We start from the raw sequence: 25,885 nt of genomic DNA on the forward strand, positions 1-25,885 counted from the left end.
GGTCCTGGATTGCAACATAATGTTCAGATCTACAAGGATTAGAACACTACATTCTATTGTCTGTTCTCCTAAGAGTACATTTAGCTGGGGCTATCAATTACATCACAACCTGTTGTCTCCTCCCCTAAGAATTCACTTAGCTGGGCTTATCAGTTCATTGTCTAAGAACCTGGCCCACAGGAAAGCAAACTCATCTGAAGAGGTCAGCGGTTGTGTCTTTGGATGAAGCTGACATTGAAATGCATTTAATGAGTAAAGTACAGTCCCCACTTTGGTTGTGGTAGGTGTTCAAATCCTTGCTAGGGAGATGAAAGGAAAATCTTATTGAGATGTGTTGATATTTTCAGAAGCCTCCCGCCCCACCCCCAGTCACAGAGATGTCCTCGGAGCTTCCTCCCTGCAGCACTATCTGATTTGGGGGGGGGGGTTCCAATTCAAAATGATAACTTTTACTTTTTACTCTTACTGTCTCTTTTACTTCAGATACTGAACAAAAATGTAAACACATCTTGCCTGATTTCTCTGGCGTCACCCTCTTTCTTTGAAGTCTCTGTCCTTCCCCACCATGCAGCGGCTGGCTGACCTTTGCTGCTAACACACCTGCTTTCTTGGAGCCTTAAAGGGACACGGTTTTCTCTCTGTCTCTTGTCCACTTCTTTCCTTCCAGCAGCTGCCAGGATATATAACTTTCTGTCCTGATTACTTCTCCTTCAGAGCCTGATAAGATTGTTATAGAGTTTCATGTTGAATCCTTCTTAAAATTCTTTTATTAACGAAACGAAGAATCCCAAAAGGGAATCCCAATTCCCTATTAATAATAGGACTGAAGAAATTAACTATTGCACTTATCCCTTTCTATTTATTTTCTCTACACAAGTCAAAATGTCAGATAATCTATGGCCACAACACTCTGAACACTGCGTTTCCTGGCTGATCTTAGAAGGTAAGCAGGGTCGAGTCTCAACAATGCTTGGATGGGAATGGAAGTGCCTATGGTACCTCTCTCTACTCACACACTCCACGCACTTTTTCATCCAGCTGTTGCTGCAGATGGGTTCTGCACTGTTGTAACTGGTGGCATTTTCTCTTCAAATATATAAATTAATTGTCCATTTCTTCTAAAGACTATTCTATTAAAGGTAGATTTATGGTTGTCCTCTATATTCACATAACTCCCAGAACAGAGGAAAGTAGGCATTCTGTTTTAAGTTCAAGTACAATGAAAATCAGTACAGTCTCCTACAGATTGATTTATTATAAGGACTCAACTTATGGAGCTATAGAATCAAAAAAGTCTAAAATCTTCAGAGATTTTACCCAAGTTCAAGTCAAAAGGTAGCAATCTGTTATTAAATCAGGGAGAGCAAAGTTCTCGAACCAAAGACTGCTGGGGGGGGGGGGGGAGGGAATCTCTGTCTTGAGAGAAGATCAGCCTTTAATATGTATAAATTACTCGCATATTCAGCTGACAGACACCTACCAACACTAAGCAGGGACCACAGTTTACTCATTCTGTGCATTTTATTGGCAACTTCATCCAACACCCTGGATAAAGTTTGAAAAGGTATTTGGCTCTTCCTTGGCAAACTGACATATATAACCAGCTCCCTATTATACCAAAAGGAAGTCTTTAAGATGGTTAAAATGGGGCCAGGGTGTCACTATCTATGGTGGCCTGTGTCCTCTCACATCAATCTTCAGTAAAGAAAATGTCCCAAAGCCTTTCACACAGGCCAATGTGATGGACAAAATAGCTCAGTAAAGGTTCCCTCTTTCCAGGTGACTTGAATTTTTATCAACTTGAAAGTCACTATGTACAAAAATGCTCCCTACCCAAGATTTCAATATTAGAAAACAGCATTTGTATATATTGACGTTAACTCCCAAGGATGTGATGTACAGACAAAATATGAATAACTCAAACTATGTCTCTGCTAAAGCTTTTTTTCTTTCTTATATAAAAGACTTTCTTTAGGACAAAGTCCAATGGCAATACTGTCTCTGAGTTTCTGTTTGTATGTGTATGTCTTTATGACTCTTCCATTTCCAAGGGGTTGCTTTACTGTGCATGCTATTCTTGTTCTTCATTGGCAAGATTTTGTGATTCTTTCTGTTTTCTTTCATTATAATGAAAATCTCACGGTGCTTTCTCTTGCTGCCTCAATTTTTTTTCATCATTGAGAACATCAAGAACAGCCTTGGTTTTGTTAAATCTGAGCTTTGCCTTTTGAACTTCCTGTATCAATATAACAATCCTTCTTAGAGTTTGGGGGTTTTCTATTAATATCTTTTCAAATAAGCTTCTTATTCCTTTCAAGATATTAATTCCTTCTAGAGCTTCAGTGACCCCCAAAATTGCTCTATTATTCAGTTGCGAGGTTTCCTTAGATTTCGTTCATCTTTCTTCATTCCACTTTCATTTTTCTTCTCCAACTCTATATTCTCATCTAGTCTAGCTGCAAGTTCACTAATTCTTTCTATTTGCTCTATCTTGATATTGATGGCTGGTATGAAATTTTTAATTCAGTTCTCAGAAAGGTCTTAAGAACTTCTGTGAGATTTTCATTGTCCCATTGCTGTTAAATTTCCCTGTTATCATACTGAATTTGTTCCTTTATACTTTTTCAAACCTCAGTGAGTTTGTTTAAAATAGCTGTTTCAAATTCTCCATTCCAGAGTGTGCACACACTAATTCCTAATTAGTCAGTTTCTTATGCTTTATTTTTCTATGGAGTGAGGTTGTCATTTTCTGAACACTTCTGCTACTATTTTATATGTATCATTACCTATCTAAGCATTAAAGAATCATTGTAGTCTTAAAAATATGGCTTTATTTGTTCCCATCTTCTGTTCTTCTCATGAGAATACAAGGTTGCTGAAGGCAGAACATATATTAAGTCTCAGGCACATTGTATAAAAGGTCATAGAACCAACAAAGAAATAATGGCAAACTGGGGGGAAAAAAAACATTGCAGCATAGGAGGAGGGACCTTATCAGAAACTATACTTGCTGACATTCTTATCTTAACCATCTAGCTTGCAGAAATGTCAATTATACATGTTATTTAAGCAAACCAGTCATATTTTGTCATCAAAACTTAAGCAAGACCAGTACCTGATATACCTCATCAGTATTATGGGGTACCAATGGTTTTAGTTTATGGGATTACTATAAGATTTAAATGAGTGAAAATACTACTTTATATGAAATGAAAAGTGGCATGTAACATTTGTATTTCTTTATTCAGTAATATATTTGGGGTTAAACACTTTGTAATTAGCCTCTGTTTAGAAAGGAAGGTCATCTAAAACCTGAAATATTTCAAAGAATCCTATCTTCTATTGCAAGAATTGATCTCTTTTTTCATGTTTTTCAAATTCCAAAAGATTTGAGAATGTCAAGATCTATAAATAAAATCCCACGAGTAAAGCCTGTGTATATGACTCCTAACTGAATTTCCATATTCACTGTGTTCCAGCAGGTCAAACTCGTAAGATAAAAAAATCCAATAATGGTGAAGAGATGTGGTTGAATGGAGCAAACTGAAGATGATTTTTCTTGGCATTGTACATACTTTCAGATGAGAAATTAGAGGTGCACTGGTGCTTACTGTAAGCAGGGAAACATACAGGCAGGTTCTATAGTAGGAGCCAGCTTCTCTGGAACATCAAATCTCAAAACACTTGACAAAATGGCATCCGATTTAAGTTATATTCGGGAGAGGGGATGACACTGAATATACCTTGACAGTCCATCTGGTAAATGTGAATGCCTTTAACGGTCTATTTCCCAATGAGTGGCATGCTAACATCTCAATATAAAAAGTATACAGGTTGGGTGTCAATCATCCCAAGCCTTCTCAGCTTCCCAGGACTAGTTTCATGTGCAATAGCATGAAGAGACAAAAAGCTCCCCTTCTTAATAGATTAAAATGCAATAGCACCAATATTCTCTAGAATGCATCAATAAATAAAATGGGCTTGGAATGCAAAATTTGGCACACAATAGGTAATTTTAGTGAGATGAAATAGTCACAGCCTTTGTGTGTTTCTTTCTTGTATGTTTGGTATGTAGAGAAACGTTCTAGTTTCCTTTTCCGCTAGTAGTATTTTTATAGTAGACACTAGGAAATGCCACTTAATCAACTCTGAGTATCCATGTGTTAGTTTTAACCAAGGCAAACAAGAAATATTTTGAAGTAGAGAGACACAAGGAGAAGTCTATTTAAGGAATATGACTTGTCCTATAATTTCTTCTACTTACATTCCTTCCTGCCTTTATATATAATATCCAAATTGCTCTAATTATCTTGTGTACATGAAACAAACTGGTCCAGCCTTTGTCTGACCAGGCCAAAAGCTGGGCTTTATCAGTAAAATTGGGAATGACCCTAAAGATGAGGTTGGCTTGACCATAGATAATCAGAAAGATGCAATAGAAGATGAAGACAGAGGAGACAGAAAACAAATTTAAAGATGGGAAAGCCTTGCTCTGCTATGTTAGCTTTAAGGCAGGTATCATAGTGGCACAGAGAAGCTGAGAAGCATCTTAACCAATATCAATCCAGCAAACCTCATCCCTAGGTTTCTTAGAGCTGAAATATGCAAAATACATGAATGTGAATTGAAAGGGATCCGTACTGAAAACCTTCAGGGGAAGGAAAATAAAGGTCAAAAGACTGGCCAATACACTGATTTCAGTCTTATGAGATGATAGAGTAGAGAAGCGAGTAGAGACTACCAGAACACAAATCTACTCTTACATTTATCCTTATACTTTTGCTTAGGCTCTGTAGTAGTTAGTTATGGAATCAATAGAAGACTGATATATCTCCCCTGACTAGCACTGTGTGCACTGATATATTAGAGAAGATCATTCTAGGGTGTTAAGTAATAGAAAAATTCACAATAAGAGCTGTGGTAATAATAACAACTAATGATGAGTGAACATTTGTTACTGTGCTGAGTAAGGCAGGGTTCTGTAGCAAGCAGACTGAGGGGGACAGTAGCAGTGTAAGCAGGCTAGAGAAGCATCATCTGTTGCAGTAGCAGATAACAGCAAATGGATTCCATGGGCCATGTTCACAAGATGGCTAATGCACTTTTAGGCTTCCTGCCCGATTTCAAAGGCAGCAAAAAATCTGAATTGGAGAAGATATTGAACCCAAGGTTCTTTCATATCACATTCTTTCCTTAGCATTATGTCATAAGAGAAAGAATGTATAATAAATAAATGCACATGAAAAATATTTGTGTTATTTAGGTGGGACAGTTTAAAAGGAATATCTTAGTTAATAACTTGGATTGAATGGTCAGGGCAAGCTTCTCTGTTGAAGTTGAATTTGGATAAGAATGAAGACGCAGTAAAATTCTACGAGGAGGAGGATTGCAAGAGCGGCCAAAAGCTCAGCAACAGAACTATGCTCAGAGGGCTTCACACCAAACAAGTAGAACCTGGGATAGTGGAAAGAGATGGTGAGGACTGGAGGAAGACACAAGTCTGTGAGTGTGGAAACAGGGACAAAAGATAGGCACTCATTGTCCATGAAGAGTTTGCATTTGATTCACAGAGTAATAAGAAGTTGGGAGAGGATCAAGATTGTGTTTGAAATGATCACTGATGTGTAGAATTCATCTGGATGTGGTGCCTCGTGCCTTTAACATCAGCATTTATATAGGTGACCATTGTCTGAGACAAGTTCAAAGTCAGATTGAGTTACACTGTCAGTTATAGTCCTTGCAAGCCTGTGTGGTTTGAAACAGTGACCCTGTTGTTGTTGTTGCCCTAAATAGATCAGGGTTTAGAGGATCACATCCTGTGCAAACATGAGGAAGTGAGTTCAGATATAAAGCATACACACACACACACACACACACACACACACACACACACAAGATGGCTGTCACAAAGTCTCCTCTGGCAACACCAGTGCTGTGAGGCAGAGCTCGTGATGTTAGTGAACGAGACTTGGGGGTGGCTGGGTTTGCAGGTCCAGGAAAGACCCTGTCTCAAGTCAATATGACAGAGAATGATAGAGTAAAAACATTAGCCATCTTCCTTTGAATTCCACACACAGCCTGCATGCCATACATACAAAAACAAAGAAATGAATAAACATTCATCTACTTTATCATGCTTTTCTCCTCTGGGAACACCTTTCTGCAAATGTTGTTGCACAAAGCAATATTAACCTACTTCAGTGAAATTCCCAGACAAAACAGAAACTAAAACATAAAACTGTCATGGAGAAATGACCAGCATTTAAGTGAACTGACTGCTTTCCTTGAAGACCAGAGTTCAAGTCCCAGTTCTAACTCACAACCATCTGTAAGTCCAGTTCCAGAAGATCCACCACATTCTTCAGGATTCTGTGGGTAATTTTTCAGAAATTGTAAGCTATCTAAATATATCTTGCTCTGAAGAGATGACTGTGAACTTGTGTCTGTAAGGATTAGAGTGGAAAGAGATTTCTGTTACTTGAATATTTCTTCCAGTGCCTGGCCAATATATATATATATATATATATATATATATATATATATATATATATATATATACTTGTTGCTTTTCTCAGTCCAACACCCAGAAATAAGTAATTTCTTGTTATATCAGGGCCTGTGAAATGCCAGGTAGAATGAGGAATAACTGAATTATAAAGGAGAGTGCCTATTCTTATTTATTTTTCTTTTGGGATACTTGGAAGGCAAAAAAATATTACAAATGTCTAACTTTGAATCAGTAAGCAATGTGGCTCATACTGATTTAACTGGTCAACATCACTATTCAGTTCCAAGCTACTTTGCAATGAATTTTTAATAAAGCATCAATGTGGGCATCTAAAAGAAGAGGGACTGATGTACTGTCCCCTAGTTCAGCTTCAAGAGAATTGCCTGGAACTGTAAGGAGAACCTTACAGCATAGCATGAAACTGGTAAGACACACACACACACACGCACAAAAAAAAAACAAAAAAAAAAACAAAAAAAAAAACAAAAAAAAAAAAACACTGACAAAGACTAGGTGGTTTATTGCTTGATCTAGTTACCTATCTTTTCAAACCTGCTAAGAGACCTGTCCTAGTTTTGTTCCTGTCGCTGTGAAAAAACCAAAAAAAACACTTTGACCAGAGGCAATTTGAGTGATAAAAGAGCTTATTTGGCTTATACATCTCAATCATAATCCATCAGGGAGAGAGAGAGCAAGGCAGAAACTTTAGGCAGGAACTAAAGCAGAAACCTTGGAGGAATGCTGCCTACTGGACTGAGCTCCCAAGGTCCAAATGAGAAGCAGAAGGAGGGAGAACTTGAGCAAGGAAGTCAGGACCGCTAGGGGTGCAACACCCACTGAGACGGTGGGGTGATCTAATGGGAGCTCACCAAGGCCAGCTGAGCTGGGACTGATGGAGCATGTGATCAAACTGGACTCTGAACGTGACTGGCAATGAGGGCTGACTGAGAAGCCAAGGACAATAGCACTGGGTTTTGTTCCTACTGCATGAACTGACTTTGTGGGAGCCTAGTCTGTTTGGATGCTCACCTTCCTAGACCTGGATGGAGGGGGGAAGACCTTGGACTTCTCACAGGGCAGGGAACCCTGACTGCTCTTCAGACTGGAGAGGCAGGGGGATGGGGGAGGGGGGGGGAAATGGAAGGAGGGGAGGAGGTGGAAATTTTTAATAATAATAATAATAAAGGAAGAAGAAGAAGAAGAAGAAGAAGAAGAAGAAGAAGAAGAAGAAGAAGAAAATCTATTTGTCATTGCAAGTATGGTTTATTTCTCATAATATAATAAGCAGTTTTACTCCTTTCTCTAAAAACAACATAATTTAGCTGTTCGTGGTAGATAAATAGTGCTCGGCTGTGTCTCTATACTACAGTTTCTTTATCCATTCACGCAGTAATTACTCCAAGACTGATACCATTTATTCCATGATTTCACTTTTATGAATACTGCAATGGTAGTCATGAATTTGTAGGAATCTCTACAGTATACTCATCATGATTCCTTCAGATGGACACATGGGAATGGCATAGCTATATCATGGTGTGATTGAACAAATTCTCAAACTGACTTTCCCAGTTGTTGCTTCAGTTTACATCTCCAGTTTGTTCATAAGAAGTTTTATCAGCAGTTCTATAATTGATATATGTGTATGTGTAGGGAAGTCCATAAATAAATATGTGAATGTATATGTGTGTGTTTGCATTTTATTTAATTACAAAGGTTGGAAAATGTTTGTTTAAAAATTTTCTTTATCATTCTCCATCTGAAACAGATATTTTAAATAGTCTTTTCCTAGTTCCTAAAACTACAAAATCTTTTTTCTCAATATAAATATTAAATTGAAGATTGCTAATTATTCATATTGTATATGTGCTACTTTTTACATTTCACAAAATAGACATTATATAATTTTTAAAATATTTGCATTTAGTATATATAGAACACACAAAATCCCTAATGGAAATCATAATTTAATTTTATGAATAATGCATTACTTGAATAAAATTAATACTGACTACATAGAAAACATACCTAAAGATGCAGGCTTATTTTGTCTGACAAACTCACATATTCATAAAAATACTCTCAATTCTAGTTCACTAGTATGTTTTCAATGTTTTTATTTACTCAAAATGTTTTATATGTGTATATTATTTGTAGAGTATATTTCCCCTATGCTCCCTGCTTCTCTGTTTCTCTCCCCTATCATCTGTTCTTTAGATCTCATTTTACTTTTCCATTCATATGATATATGTATACGTATATCATACATACGTGACTTTTATATGTCTATATAAAATGCAGCAACTACCAAGTGAAAGAAAAAATATGATTATGTCTAGTTGCATTTATTTTCCTATAAATGACTTGATTTTTCTTCTGTTTTTTCAATTTTCATTTTATATATACACCACATTTTCCTCACCTATTCCTCTGTTGGTAGCTAGCTAGGTTGATTCCATAATTTATCCATTGTGAACGGCGCCCCAAAGAACATTAATGTGGAAGTGTCTCTGTGATTTCTAAGTTTGAAATCCTTTGGATCAATAATAAATAGGAGAAGAACTGGTTCCTATGGAACATCTATTTTTAATGTTTTTAATCCTCTGTACTGACTTCTGTTGTGAGTGGACTAGTTTATAGTCCCACCAGTAGTGTATATGGGTTTCCTGCAACTGTTAGAAGAAAATGTCAAGAAAACTTTTCCAAAGCTAAAGTAATGAATGAAGTCATCCAGTGTTGACTGCTGGTCTCCACACGCATGCAAACACACACACACACACACACACACACACACACACACACACACAATCATTTACAATTTGCACAGATAATTTAATAAATAAGAAACATAGATGTCTGTCACTGATACTGTCATAAAACTAAAAATCTCACGTGCAATTAAAATAATAATTCTTTCTTATAATAAATTTTTATTTGGAAACAATATTCAGAACTTCCACATCACCCAATCTCCGACGCTTTAGATACTGCATACTAGAGAATGCTTGGGATGAGTGCTCATTTGGGGTTAAAAACCTGATTTGTTCTGGTGATTATAGACTGAGGAGGATTATTCTCTGTATAGACAATCCAGAATGTAAGTATACATAGTCTCATCTAAACACTAGCTTATTTGATAAATTCCCTTTATGTACATACTAGTGAGTAGAAGATCTTCCCAGATGACTACAGATGATGAACTAATACCATAATAATATAAAAGAGGAGTTCTTTCCCCATGCCTTAACTTAAAAGTCTTAATATCTCTCCACCTGAAAAATAATTGTTACTTTATGTAAATGCTGATAAGTAGGGCTTATTTCAAGAGGAAGAAATTGCCACAAATTCAATTTTTATGATATTTAAGGGAGCATTTTAACCTATTTTCAAAAGTTTATCTGCTGTAAATATGAGACTGTTTATAATTCTCCATTTTAATATAGTCTAGTGTTCATATGCTAATCCTTATTATATTGTCATAAAATTACTAAAAGAATATCAAAACAGTTTTGTGTTTATTTTAAATATGCTAGATAAGCCAGTAGTATTAATGCGGTTGAGGTTTTATTATTTTTCTTCTTAGAAAGAATGGAAATGAGTCTTTTTAATATGAAATCATAGTTTCATACAACTGTTAGGATCAGGCAATGTTGAAAATACTACAACTTAATAGAAAAATGCTAAATTTCTATGTAGCTGAAATCATATACATGGACATAAAAAGCAAGGTTGGCACATGTGTCCTGATTCAGTATTTTGTAACAGCTAATTGATGAAGTACTGCTTTCGGTCACCATCCTCATCAGATCCCTAGCATATATGACATGTGACATCTGACTGTTTCTTCTGAAATCAGATATGTTCTGCAATTAGACATAGTTTGCTATTGCATGTTTACTTTTTAAGATCTATTTTTTTATTTTTATTTATATGTCTGTATGTGTATATGCCATATGAGTGTGGGTACCAGCAGAGGCCAGAAGGGGGCTTTGGATTTCCTGGGGCTGAACCTGTAGACAGTAGTAGATCACCCACTGTGGTTGTTGGTAATTGACTTTTCCTTTGCTAGTGGGTATCTGTTTCAGGACATCTCTTGGTTGGAGGTGGGAACCTATGTCTACTACACCGTCTCAGTGTTGGGATTATTCTGTCTTGAATCTGTGTATGTCTTGTGAATGCTGCCACAGACTTTGTGAGGATGTATGTATGTCAGTCCCATTGTATCTGAAGGGCACTGATTCCTTTGTGTCATCTGTTACCTCTGGCTTACATAATACTCTCTCTCTTTACATACCTCTCTCTTTACATAATACTTTTCAGCCTTGTATAAAAAAAGAACACACTTCTCATCCTGATAAGACCTCTGCACTCTTTCTTTCTCTCTTTCTATGAAGTTAGATATCTTTCCCAAACCGAGAAGGTAGTAGAGCTTAAATCTCAGAGGAATCTTTTAGTAAACATCCTCTCTCTCTCTCTCTCTCTCTCTCTGCAAAGGTAGATTCTCACCGAACCTTTACATCAATAACAAGCATAATTTGATCTCAATCACCAAATTTTGATTTGCTTTTTCTAAGGTTTACTCTTGCTCCACTGGATCCTGTTAGTTCACATCTCTGAAGTCTTGCAGGCCTGCATATCTTTGCGCCCTTCTTTCTCCTGGATTATTTACTACACCTCTTCAGTGATGCTCTGGTTTAGTCACTATATCCTTTATGATCTCGCCATCCTTCACACTGGCAAACCAACCTCTTCCAGCAGAGCCCCTGGTCATATGCCATATGCTCTGATTCTAGGTCTTAATGTTCATCTTTGTTGAGAGAAAAAGACATCGCTGAAAAAAAAAAAAGAACTTATAGTTCTGGAAAGAGAATTGGAAAGACAAATTCTCGACCTGTCTCTGTTTTTGCCCATTGCAACTTAAGGAAAAGAAACCAGGAAATATCCATGTGGAGATGTAGCTGTGCCCCAGTTACCAGGACTGTTAGTTGGAAGAGCAGGTCAGGCCTTTTGGGGCTGTTTATTTTCACCCCCAGCATGGAACCTCCTGCAGGTTCTTAATTCCCGGCCCCAAATTCCATTTTGACTTAATTTTTACACCAGAAATTACAGGTGATCAAATCTGTGGCTTCTTGTATTTTTGCTGTGTGGCCAAGGTCCATCTATCCACTCTAACGTGCTTCTTTATCTATTCTATTATGGTGGTCAGCTTGCAGCCAGTCCCAACTCTCCTGGGCCATTAATTATTTCGACACCAATTACCATAAGCTAGGTTTACCTTTTGTAACAATGTATAGAGAATGAAACAGCACATACGTAATGTTTTGGGTATGGCTTCTAAAAACAACATTCTTGAGTTTCGTCAATATTGCTTCCTGTATTTATTCTTCTCATATATAACTCATATCACGTGCAATTAAAAAACAGTTTGCTTATCTACCAGTTAATTGAAAAGAAGCTAAGGCTGCTGCTGCTGCCTCTACCAGGTTTTCATTCTTCTCTCTCTCTCTCTCTCTCTCTCTCTCTCTCTCTCTCTCTGTGTGTGTGTGTGTGTGTGTGTGTGTGTGTGTGTGTATTTACACACAATTTTTAGCCATTTGGTGTCAAAAACCAGGAGTAGAAGTGCAGGCATATGTATTTAACTTTTTAAGGAACTGCCAGGCAGTTTGAAAACAAGAAAGCCCACAATTTCTGAGCTGCTTACTAAGTGACAGATACTAAACTATTCATGTAGATATCTTATCTAATCTTTAAACTCCACTAGCCAGGTAGTGTCTCTAGTTCTGATTTTCAGAAATGAAAACTGAGAGGTTTGAAAGTGGTCCCCAAATTACTGTGCTAATCTGTGAGACAGAGCATTTGAAGCCTAGCTTCCTTCAGGTATGGGCTAGGGAGAAAAGCCGGACCCAATCCATACCACCCCAGAATTAAAGCAGTTTCAAAGATCTTTGTGTTAATGACACAGCGTAAGTTATTCTTCACTTAGTGGGTCAGAGGAATGTTTATTTTTATATGTAGAGAAAGATCTCCACCTCTCCGATGTTACCCATGACTAGAGGCACACTAAATGCCTATGCTGCCTCTCTTTTCCTCCCTCAGCCAGCAGAGGCCTTTCCTCAGCTCTCCTGTTTGCACAGGCCGGTTTGCCTGGCCAATACCCCACAATTAACCTATCTGAATTAGGCTCCCAATTACTATCCAAGGAAGCTAGCAGAACCCTTTGGGTATTCTCCATCAGGGACTGAGTTAAGCATACATTTACATGTAAATGGCCTCCTTTTCTCCTTCTCAGCCAGCTAATGAAATAGTCTGCCTTGCCTCCCTTGCTGTTTTACACACATACTTTGAGTGAGAAAGATGAAGGGGGAAAATTAAAGCAAAATCACATATAAAAATAGTCTTTGGAGAAATCCGCGTACCTTTCACTTTCCATTAATTCACTGTTATTCGATGCTTATTTGAATGCCTACCAAGCTAGAGGCTACATTAGACCCTAGGGAAATATCTGTGGTGACCCAGTACCTGAGACAGGCCCTCAGGTAGCTGCCTAGATTCGTAGGAAGCCAGTTTCTAAAGTAATGGTTACATGGATACATTTCCTTTTAATTTTTAAATTGTTAAATAATGGTTAAAATAAAAAAAAATAAAGAAGATGATGATGAATACAATTAGCCAGACACTAGACAAGCCTGACTTAGGCTAAAGTTGAGCTAAGTTCCCCGAGGAAGGTACAACACAGGAACCCACTTGGGCTGTGAAAATGGTCATAGTAAATGCTGGGAACAAGTGTCGAAAGCACATATGTGCAGGGATTGCCCTAAGCACCCTAAAAGCATAATCTCCACTTTAACAAGGTGAAGCAGCTGTTGTCCCATTATGTAGGGAGGGATGTAGAGCTGGTTTTAAAAACAGCAGCTACATACTTTTGAAAGGTGCACCTTCAAGCCCTGCAAAATCACACGACACTAATTTGAAGCCGTTCCTTTAGCTTCAAAAAAATCTCTGCATATGGAAAAGGAGTGTTGCTCAGTGGTAGAGTATGTGCTTAGCATATATGAGGCTCTCTATTTAACCCCACAGTGAGCTCAAGAAAACACAGGCACACATAAACACGTGGGCACACACACACACCCCACACAGGTTTTTAAAAATTATACATTTTAGGGCTTGGAGAGATGGCACAGCAATTGAAAGCATTTGCTACTCTTCCAGAAGGTGTGGGTTCAATTCCCAGCACATTCATGGTGACTGTCATCTCTGTAACTCCAATCCCTGGAAATCCAATGCCCTCTTCTGGCCCCCTAAGGCCATGTTAGTTAATTTAAAGGTAGCCAGCTGTAAAGACACAAAAGGTGCAAAGAAAGAGAGACTTGGTCTGACCTTAGGCATGGCCACATTTTGCCACAGTGAGAAGACATCTTTGTTATCCACAAATGTCAATAGCCAAAATTCCTATAGAGGAAGATGGGATGCGACCTCTTATCAAGGCAGAAATGACTTCTGTGGTCTTCAGGGAAGCTGAGAAGTGTAGTCTTTCATCAGGAAACTGCATTCCTAACCCTGAGATGTCGGACATAGAAACTGCAAAGTGGGAGCATTATAACGTGACTACTGAGGAGGTTCTTTGTCAGACACAGTGGTTCTGGGTCCATTGAAGAGGGGTCAGGTGGTAGGGGTACTGTCTTATTTTGATAGATTGCCATGGATCAGGTGATTGTCATCCGTATTCCTAAAGAGACTTGGAAAACAATTATTAGAGGACTATAAGCTGATAATTTGAATACAGAGAAAATTTAAAGATTTTCTGAGAAGATTGAGGGATAGGAAGGAACAGAGATTGGAGAAATAATGTGGGCTGGTGAAAGGAAGTGGACATAGAATTGATTTAGCCTGACAGTGACAAGTCCCATTGTCTTGACTGCTGCACCAAAATGAACTAACAGAAGTAGAAGAATCAGAAAAATGTTATCTAACACCTGACAGAAGCAGATGTAGAGACCACAGCCAAATAGCTCAGGGAATCCTGTGGAAGAGAGCGAGAAAGGATTGTAGGACCCAGATGGGATCAAGAACACTCTAAGGAAACAGGCCACAGAATCAGCTAACAAGGGCAGCTCATAGTGGCTCAAAGAGATTGAACTGACAATTAGGGAGCCTGTATGTGTCTGATCTAGGTCCTCTGCGTGTATGTTATGGTTGTGTAGCTCAGTGTTCTTGTGAGACTACTAAAAGTGGGAGAGGGGGCTGTCTGTGATTCTCTTGCCTGCTCTCAGTACCCTTATCTTCCTACTGGGTTGCCTTATCCAGCCTTAATTTGACGGGATGTACCTAGTCCTAGTATAGCTTGATATGCCATGTATGGTTGATGTCCCTGAGAGGCCTGCTCCTGTTTGAAGGGAAAGGAGGAGGAGTGAATCTGGGGACAGCGAGATGTAGGGGAGGGTCTGGGAGGAGTTGAGGGAAGGGAATTGAAGTTGGGCAATAAGAATAAATTATTTAAAAATATAAAATACAAGGGGAAAATACAAGTGGAAGAAATGTCAAAGGAAGGGGACAGGCAAAAACAGAGGACTAATATAAAGAATTATATCTGACCCAGGTGAATGATATTAATGTCCCTTTTAACCAGTTTCTCCACAACATCTAAAGGATCTTTTAGCAGATGCATCAGAAACAAATGGAGCTGTTGTAGGATGAAAGCTACTGGAAGAGCTTGCATGGATCATTTTATTTGGATATAAGGTGAAGATTGTTGACTCTACAGATAGAAACCCAACTATCAAGGATTCTGTGTGAATATTCTGAATAACTTTTCAAAGATGTGAGATTGATGACATTATCTGAAATCTTCCATTAATCAGGGAACTTGGGGGTGGGTTAGGGTATGAATCCTGAAATTAGCTTTTGCTAAGAGAAAGAATTGAATGTTAGGGTAAAGGGCATGACCAGTTGAATTAGCACACAGATGTTGTAGGATTCCCCTCTGTATGCTGTAAATATGTTTTATTACTATTGGTTAATAAAGAAGCTACTTTGGCCTATGGCAGGGCAGAATATAGCAAGGCAGGAAATCCAAGCAGAGATGGAGGAAAGAAGGCAGAGTCAGGGAGACATCATGTAGCTCCTGAAGGAGAAGGACACCAGGTTGCCTCATGGCAATATTCAGATTAATAGAAATGGGTTAATTTAAGATGTAAGAGCTAGCTAGGCATAGGCCTGAACCATTGACCAAACAGTGTTGTAAGTAGTATAGTTTTGTGTGATTTTTCATGTCCGAGTGGCCAGGAAACAAAAATACAGTCTTTGTTAACATGTGGGTCCCAGTCCAGTCAGTGGATGGCTTATATACAATGTTCCCCTGTTCACAGCATCCTCATATGTCAATTTCAGGAGACATTGAGGGCAGAGTAATTGCAACTTGCCTCTATGCTCTTTGAAACATTAAGGGTGTGGGTGAAGATTGAGATCCTCCACTGGGCAAAATAATCTGTATCTCTTTGTCATTTAAAACATGAAGAATAATTTATCTTTAGATAAGGAAGGTTGTTTGTTTATTTTGGTCAGGCCTACATGAATGAACCTTGTCAGGCCTACACAGTCAAGAGAAGGACAGGCCTATTTAGCCACTGGTAGAAGGAGCAGACTTCTGGCAGGTCTTATTTCCATGCATCCTTGTCCTGGAAGGCGATTAGCTTGCAGCTTACTCTGGTGGGATGGCCATCCATCCAAGTAAGTTTGTGTTCCATCTACAAAAAGGACTTGAGCCTCAGAGTTTTCTGCGATGAAAGTGTATTGTTAATTAAACTGTTTTACTCAAACATTCAACCCTTAATAACTTTATATAATTTTATATCCCTGATTTTGAATATCATTTTACATTTAACAAATTTTAACTTTAATCTTGTTTTGCTTTACTTGCTTTAGGCTTCATTTTGAAGCACTGCAGAATCCAAGATGATGGGGTATACAAAGGGGTCTCTGGGCTCTATGCCACTTCTGAATAGCACACTAAAACTGGCCCTGTTCTCTTCTCAGGAACTCAGGTGATCTGACCCAAGGGACGTGATAGCAGCAGAGCTGACCCCATTCCCACACTTGTCTGCCATATAATAGCATGGATGAGGGAAAGATGCCCTCCCCCCTTCACCCCTTGCTACCTGGTGGGGAAGAGTGTGAGAGCTAGCCCTGCACCTCAATAGCTATAGCACACAGGAGAACAAGCCCTTCATTTCTGCTTGGACAGTACACCAAAGCTGACCCTGTTGTCTGGGGTACAGGGGAGCCAGCCTGTGAGAGAAGGAGAGCTGACCTGTCATATACTTCCCTTCAGCAATCCAGCGAAAAGGCCCTGCACCACACCTAGGCAAAACAGTAGAGCTGGTTCTGGTGGTGTGAGTGCTGGTGAAATGAATCTCTGGACCTGAGAACTAGAGAGCTAGCCCTGCCCCTGCTGTAGGTTGCACTGGGTGAGCTAGCCAAGGAAGTTCTGGAGAGATCACCTAGGTAGTGACAATGAGGGAAAACTGGGAGGCTGACACGCAGTTACCACACAAGCCAAAACCAGGGTTATGAGTTGTCTCACCCCAATATCCACCTTATCGATGAACTATTGGAGCATGTGGAGAGCATGAACCTATGAATCCAAAATAGCATCATTTCCAATGACACAGGATAACTACAGGATAACCAAGAGGAGCCCTTGTGAGAGTCCATTACTAGTGGTACAGCAGAAGCCAGAGGCTCAAGCCAGACCAATGACTTGTAGTAATAAACACTTATAAGTAAAGATAAATGGACTAAAGGGTAGATTGTGACTCATGATGAGATATTTTTCCCTTTCTCCTTTTTTTATTTGTTTGAAGGAAACTTTTAAACTAACATACATGTGTCTGAAGCAGATGGGCCAAATTCTAACTCTAGAGCCAGTCTTCTCAATAGAGTACAATAGTATGAGACATGTTTTCAACATTATGAATATCCAAATGACATTTGAATCTTGGAAAGATGAAACCCAGGGATCTACAAGTTTGTTTTCATATGCAGATTGGAACAGACAACCTGAATGCTTTTACCTCTCAGTTGTTAAAGATACAAGCAGGGTTTCCAAATTGGGAGCAGCAGAAACACAAGTAAGTCAGAGACACAAGGCTAACAGTGTGTAAGGCCAAAGAGCTCTATGTTATCTCAGCTAGGAATAGTTGCAATTTTTAGAGATACATATTTGGAGGCCCAGCAGACATGGTAGGTATTCTGAATTTGGGTGTAGTTGTAAGCCAGAGCCTTGAGAAAGATTTAAGTGAGTTAGGAGTGTATTAGGAAGTGGGGTCTCAGAATACACTGCCATTTTGTCTTATGGAGTTACTTAAATTAGTTTAGATATTAAAAATTAAAAGCTCTGATTTGGGGCCAGTAGGGGTCATTTCAATTATGAAGCTCCAATGAACCCCAAACCTAAGATCACAGGGTCAGCGAAAGGTTCAAGTTTTTTAGTTATGGGCCAGTGAAGAATTCCAGGAATTCTTGACCAATTTTAACAAGTGGAAAGTTCTTGGAGTCTTGGACTGAACAAGTCTCTACAGAAAATTTGAAGTAGAGAAGGGACAAAGGCAAGCATTGAGGTCACTATCCAGTTACTTAGAGTATCCTTTAAGTTTCAAATTGGCCCAACACACCTGGACAATAAAGGAGCATCCCAAACCATTACAATTCCGGGGTGAAGATACCTTAGGGCCAGTGGAAGATGCTCAGAGCCTCTATTGATTCCGTGATTCTCGAAGTTAGTGGAAAGTGTCCAGTGCCTTCAATTGAGTGGGTCTTACTGAAGAAAACTCTGATGAGCTCCCAGTCCTAGCTAGGGCGCCCACTTCTGAGTTAGGTCCAACAAATTACCTTGTCCTGATGCTTTGCAGTATTGCACTCATGTTGTATCTGAATGCAACGTGGCCTCCCATCAGGGCCTCCCATCTGTGTCAGGGAAAGACAGGTGAAAGAGAAAGGGCAGAGACAGAGAGTAAAAAGAAAAGCTTCCTGAGAGAAATGAGTAGTCCTGCCTGGTTCTTGGGTCCTAAAGTAAAGACTTAAAATATCTGCTAGGGGTGGGGACTTCTAATGCCTTTCCATTATGTTAGATGATTAAAGGCAGAAAGAGAGACTTGCTCTAACCTTAGGCAGGACTGCCTTTATTCATGTTAAGGGACATCTTTATCACACACCTGTGCGAATGGCCAAAATACCTACAGAGGAAGAGGAGTTGTGACCCCCTTAAAGGGGCAGAAATGACTTCATAGTCTGCAGGCGAAACTGGGAAGTGTAGTCTTTCTGGATAAAACAGTTAACACACAAATGATGCACATGCATTAATACCAAAAAGTATACTTTTTATTTTATTAATTTCTTTATGTTGCCTTTATTTTAAAAATGTTCTGTTTTTCAAACCTTTGTTAAAATATTTACTACAAACATAAATATTACTTTATAATAAGCATTGCTAAGATTTAGCTTCACATAAGGTCTAATGATTACTTATAAGCCAGAAACTATAAGAGGTGCTTGTGCCTGGCTCTTCCTGAGCTTCTTATATTTCTGTCTCAGATGAGAAACTTAGGTAAAGAGCAGTTGAACAGTGAGCCCAGACCACGGCTGCTTCTCCCATTGCAGCATTAGTGTATGGAAACGAGGTTGGGCATATATTGAGATAGAATAGAATCTCCATTCCCCGGGTATCCTCAACACCTAGCATATTCTCAAGCCTCCTTATAAATTCAGACTGCATAATAAAATGGTCCAGGAAATCTTCCAATTCTTTGGCATGGGTCATCCATTCACTGGCCAATATTCTAATGGTTGCTACTTTCCTGTTATTTTCATATTAAGGATGAATTGTCTTCGGCATTTGATAGACACATTTAGTTGGCTTAGATACTTGCTTTGCATTGCAAATTTGTGTAATTAATATTTTGTCTGATTTTATTTCCTGGTAATTTAGGAGGCGTCAGGGTTCCATAGAACTGGAATGAAGGTCATTGTGTTCCTATGAGTTTTTTAACCTTACACGCTCTATAATCTCTTTTACCTTTATTTTATCTTTACTTGCATTTCTCTCTGTCCATATTCTACTCCTATTTCTGTTCTGATTTATTTCTTATATTGCCATTTAATTTCTATATATCATAGGGTAACCCTATATTGCATAATAACTTCTGTTTCATTCAAATAGGGCCATTGTCCCACAAGCATCCTCACACATATGAGACCACACAACCTGATTGTGTGTGATTCACGAAGCAGGTGTGTCACAATCCTTTAACATCTCTTTGGAAGCAGTCAGCTTTCACAATCTGTCCCTAGGAAGATCTACAGCATGGATAGTGTTTGCTGTTCTATGTTCCATCCTTGCTCGCCGGCCATTCTGTTCTGCTATGTTCCACTTCAACTCCAAAGCCCTGTCTTACACATCCTTCTTTGGTGGGCCTTGCATCAGAGCTACACCTAATCTATCCCAGAGATTTTTCATTAGGTTTCATTACAGGGCACAATAGTTTCACCAGAATGGTGACACTCTATATAAAGACATTATATTGAAACTGTTTTTGAAAAATTAAATGACACAGCCTGAACCTGATCCACTGGTCTCCACAGTTGGATTCACAGTACCCAGGAGCTATAGCAGAGGTCAGGCTGCTCCTAGGAACCCCAGGAAAGACACTGCCTAACACCTACTAGACCCCTTTAAGCCTGTCCCAAAATCCTAAATGCCACACACAGCCCCATTTCACTCCTGGTTTTGTATTTTAATCTACAACTTCAGAAGAAGACTTCTACTTTAATAGAGGTCAGGGCCAGGCCAGATTTAGGGACCACAGGTAACACCCCACTCTCTGCCCTCTCGTATTCCTGAAAACCCATCCAGTAAAACCCTGGCTGTACTTCCTCCCTTTGGGTGGGGTATGCCTACAGCCCTCGACAGCCTTTCAAGAGGCCATACAGGTTGTAGGAACCCCAGGAGCCTTTTCCAATATTGAACATATATTCAGCCACAAAGCAAGTCCCAACACATACCAAAAAAATTGAACTAATCCCATGTATCTGAGCAGACCACCATGGATTAAAGCTGGATTTCAACAACAGAAACCCTACAAACATATGGAAACTAAACACCTCTTTATTGGCTTACCACTAGGTCAAAGAAGAAATAAAAGAAATTAAAGATTTCCTAGAATTCCATGAAAATGAATGTGCAACATACCTAAACTTATGAGACACAATGAAAGCAGTGGCAAGAGGATAGTTCATAACACTAAGTTCCTTCTTAAAGAAAGTGGAGAAACCTTACACTAGAGACTTAACAGCACACCTGGAAACTCTAGAACAAAAATAATCAAACACACTTAAGAGGAGTAGATGATAGGAAATAATCCAACTGAGGGCTAAAATCAATAAAATAGAAACAAAGAGAACAGTACAAACTATCAATGAAACAAAGAATTGGTTCTTTTAGAAAATCAAAAAAATAGATAAATTTTTATCCAAATTAACCAAAAGGAAGAGAGAGAGAGAGAGTATCCGAATCAATAAAATAAAAAAATGAGAAGGGGGACATAACCACAGACTCTAATTAAATATACAGAATCATTGGGTCATGCTTCAAAAACCTGTACTCCACAAAACTGGAAAATCTAAAAGAATGGAACAAATTTTGGATATATATCACTTACCTAAGCTAAATTAAGATCAGATAAAATTTAAATAGACAGGAAATAGAAGCAGTCATTTAAAGTTTCCCAACCAAACAAAATCCAGAGCCAGATGGTTATAGGACAGAATTCTAACAGACTTTCAAAGAAGAGCTAATACCAATACTCCTTAAATTATTCCACAAAATAAAAATAAAAAGAACATTGCCAATTTCTTTCTATGAGGCCACCATCTCCCTGATATCTAAACCACACAAAACCCAAAAAGAAAGAATTACATTCAAATATCACTCATGAAAATAGAATTAAAGATATTCATTAAAATACTGACAAATTGAATCCAAGAACACACCAAAAAGATCATTGCCATGAATAATAGGGTATAATAGCGTATATCCCAAAGATGCAGTTATGGTTTAACATATGAAAATCAGTCAAATCCACCATAAAAAACAAACTGAAAGAAAAAGAAAACATAATCATCTCATTAGATGTTGAAATGCCTTTGATAAAATTCAAAACTTCTTTATGACAAAGTCTTTGATGGATTAGGGATACAAGGGACTTACCAAAACATAATAAAAAGTAATATACAGCGAGTCAATTGCCAAAATCAATTTAAATGGAGAGAAACTCAAAGCGATTCCACTAAAATCAGAAAGAAGATAATGTTATCCACTCTCTCCAAAACTATTCAATATAGTAATTGAAGTTCTAGCTGAAGTAATAAAGGAGATCAAGGGGATACAAATTGGAAAGGAAGAAGTCGAAGAGACATTATTCATCAATGATATGATAGTGTACTTAAGTGACCCCAAAAGCTCTACCAGGGAGCTCCTGCAACTGATAAACACTTTTAGTCAAGTAGCTGAGTACAAGGTTAACTAAAAAAAATCGGTAGCCATCCTACATACAAATGATAAATGGAATGGGAAATTAATCAGAGAATCAACAACCTTGACAAAAGCCTTAAATACTATTAAATATCTTGGTGTTACTCTAACCAAGATAGTGAAAGACTTGTATGATGAGATTTCAAATCTTTGAAGAAAGAAGTCAAAGACCATGAAAGAAGATGGAAAGATCTCCCATGCTTTTGAATCAGGAAGATTAGCAGAGTAAAAACTGCCATCTTACTGAAAGTAATCTACAGATTTAATGCAATCCCTATTAAAATTTCAACATAATTCTCAATTAACCTCAAAAGAATAATACTGAACTTCATATGGAAAACAAATAATTCTGGATACCTAAAACAATCCTGTACAATTAAAAAAAAAGGCCTTAGTTTAAGCTATACTACAGAGCTATAGTAATAAAAACTGCATGATATTGGCAAAAAAACAGACACGTAGAACAATGGAAATGAATCAAAGATACGGATATAAACCCCGACACCTATGGATACCTAATTTTTGACAAAGAAGCCAAAATTATACAATGGAAAAAAGGAAAGCATCTTTAACTAATGAAGCTGTTCTAACTGGATGTCAGAATGTGAAGGCTCAAATAATCAACTAACCTGTGTTCATAGGGTTTCACAGGGACTGAGCCAACAACCAGGGAGCCTGCATGAGATTGACCTAGGCACTCTGTATGTATGTTTCAATTGTGTAGGTTGGTCTTCTTTTGGGACTCCTAACAGTGGGAACAAGGGCTGACTCTGACTCATTTACTTGCCTTTAGGATCCTATTTTTCTTTTCTTTTCTTTCTTTTTTTTTTCTTTTGGATTTTCGAGACAGGGTTTCTTCGTAGCTCTTGGTTCCTGTCCTGGAACTAGCTCTTGTAGACCAGGCTGGCCTCGAACTCATAGAGATCAGCCTGCCTCTGCCTCCCGAGTGCTGGGATTAAAGAAAGGCGTGCACCACCACCGCCCGGCTAGGATCCTATCTTTCATACTGGGTCACATTGCCCAGCCTTAATACATGAGGAGGTGTTCAGTCTTGCTACAACTTACAATGCCCTGTTTATTGACACTTGTAGGAGACCTGCCCTTTCCTGGATGGAGACAGAAAGGAGGGTATCGGGATAGGAGGAGGAAGTGGGGGAGAGGGACTAGGAGCAAAGGATGGGGGGAGGCTGTGACTAAAATGTAAAACACATAGATGAATAAAACAGCAAGAAAAAATAAGCAATCTGAAATGTACTATTGCCACATCAAACTTTTATGTCAAATAAAACTGAAGACATTGTGTTTATAAATCTGCTTCCCTAAAGTAAGAATGGCTGACAAGAATAGTAACAGTAAAAAACAAAAACCAACAACAAAAAAAAAGAGTTCAAACTACATGTTCTGAAAAGAATTTATGTGTACACCCATTCTTTTCACACATAGCTGCCACATACTTTTGCAGGGCACTCACATCCAAGGTACCTAAAGTGTCCTTGCATTTTTTTTCTAACATTGATACAGAATCATAATCATATATCTGACATATACCTGAGGTGTTCTCGATTAACCATTCATCAAAAGTTTATGTATCTTTTCATCTAAGGAAAAGTTTATACATGTGGAGTACCACATAGATGAGCAGAATTTTAAAAACTTGGCTGACACCAGACCTCCACTCCTTCACCTATAGAAGTCTCAAAATATTTCTGATATGAAAAGTCTATAGACTCAGTTTCCAAAGGACTATTCTCTAGCAGGAGTTTGTAGTAATGTCTCCATAAGTATATGGAATGAGGTGATTGCACTTAAGACTAAACAATAACAACAAAAATCACAGCCGTCTTTGTAATCCATTTTATCACCTATCTTTGGCCCTTCAGTTCATCTCATTTTTAGACTAGGACCATTTGCCACTCACATCCTTCTGTGTTTCCATGTCTTTCTTTTTGGACTTTCTGTCCCAGATTCATACCCCCTTTATCCTTTCACTCCCCCTTTCCCTACCTGCTCCTCTCTTTCTTCATCCCCCTTCTTCAGACCTCTACTAGTAGGTAGGGAGAATCACTTTCTTGTTAGCATCCTTGGTCCCCAGAATCTCTCTATCACTTCAAAACATCTTACTTGCACCACAGTGTCCTCAGAATGTAAAGAGGAGAGTCTCTCGTGACTCTCAATTAACATTATTATTTTTCTTGCTGTCTTTTTTCTTGTTATAGTCCCTTTACTATGTCGTGTGTGTGTGTGTGTGTGTGTGTGTGTGTGTGTGTGTGTGTGAAGGCTGGGTTGCTTGGCCAGTGAATCCCAAAGGTCTGCCTGTCTCTACCTTCCTAGTTCTGGGACTAAAGGTGCATGCCACCACGCCTGACTTTTTATCATGGGTTTTAGGGATCCAAACTCAGGTCCTTGTGTTAGCAAGGCAAGCATTTTTCTGTCTGAGCATTCTGACAACCCCCCCCCTTTTGAAAAAACAAAATAATACCAATTATACATATAATTCTTTGAAAAACTGTTTCCAAGTTGTCATTTTTTAATTGTAGAATTCCAGTACCCTTGTGCCCAGATGAATTTCTTGCTTCCAAACGAGGCCATCATTTTCAGGTACTATGACAATGTACCCATAGAAAATATGATGTTGGAATTATTAGTGTTCACTATTGAAGATACATTGCTGATAAATGAGAAATTGATATTTCCTTTAATATTAGATTAACCCAGGAAGCAAGCACACTGGCTGTAAAATGAATTTGTGTGAACTACACTGTTTGAAAATATCTGTTTTCTACTAATCTGAAAAGCAACAGTTCAGATTTTCAATGTGCCCTAAAATAATCTTCACAATTCCTGAAGCAGTGCAAAGACTAACACATTTAGCTTCCTCACTTAGCTTCTACTAAACTGAACACTGTAATCTAATACAACAACGATGTATTTATTTCCCTAAGGAATCATGCCTTTCCAATTTACTAAGTCATATTTTTGGATTTAACAAACTTCTGATGTGGACAGAAACAAGATGGTTTCATTGTACTGTAGAGTGAAGAAAAAAAAACTGTAAATAACTCTAAACCAAGCTGTGTGGTATTTTTTTTTTCACAGCTGGAATACTAGTTTTTATTACAGCTCAACTGGCAATGCAAATTAAAATTCATCTCTGTTTGTTAAACTGCTTCTTAAAATGGCTTCCACCAACTGTTACAGCCAAGTATGATGCTGTCATTTATGCCCTTACTGGGATTGGTACAATAACTTGAATACTTAAAAGTGAATACATAGAAAGTGCATTCCCCTCCCCCATCCCCTGTTGATTCTCAGTAGTTTGTCAGTTAAATTCCATTTTGAGTTCTTGGTCAAAGTGAGTTTAATCTTTACTAGTGAGCGATAAGGCATCTGTCCACTGAATTAATGACATTGTCTTTATAGGTACATTAGAACTACAATGCCTGCTTACAGCCAAACATCTCTGTTACTATGTCTCCATCACATAACCACAGGCTTCCTGATACTAAAGGCTCATAGAGCTTTCAGAGATGAGCCAACTTCTCCTATACTATAAACGACATTAAAATACAACACGGTAGGTTTTCTTTTCCTCTATATTTCATTTTTTTGTGCAACATGAAAACCTTGTGTATTATTTTGAATACATGTAACATTGTTGTTTGACTGTTCACTAGGCTACGGCCATGTATGTCTAGAAAAATATTTACTCATTTTCTGTACTAAAGAAATACAATGTGGTCTGGAGACAAGGCTCAGCAGTTAACAGTGCATACGGCACTTGCAGAAGACCTGAA

This window comes from Microtus oregoni, unplaced genomic scaffold (assembly GCF_018167655.1).
Source record: "Microtus oregoni isolate MIOR12 unplaced genomic scaffold, Mior012 000004F_ref0000308, whole genome shotgun sequence".
NCBI classification, from domain to species: Eukaryota; Metazoa; Chordata; class Mammalia; order Rodentia; family Cricetidae; genus Microtus; species Microtus oregoni.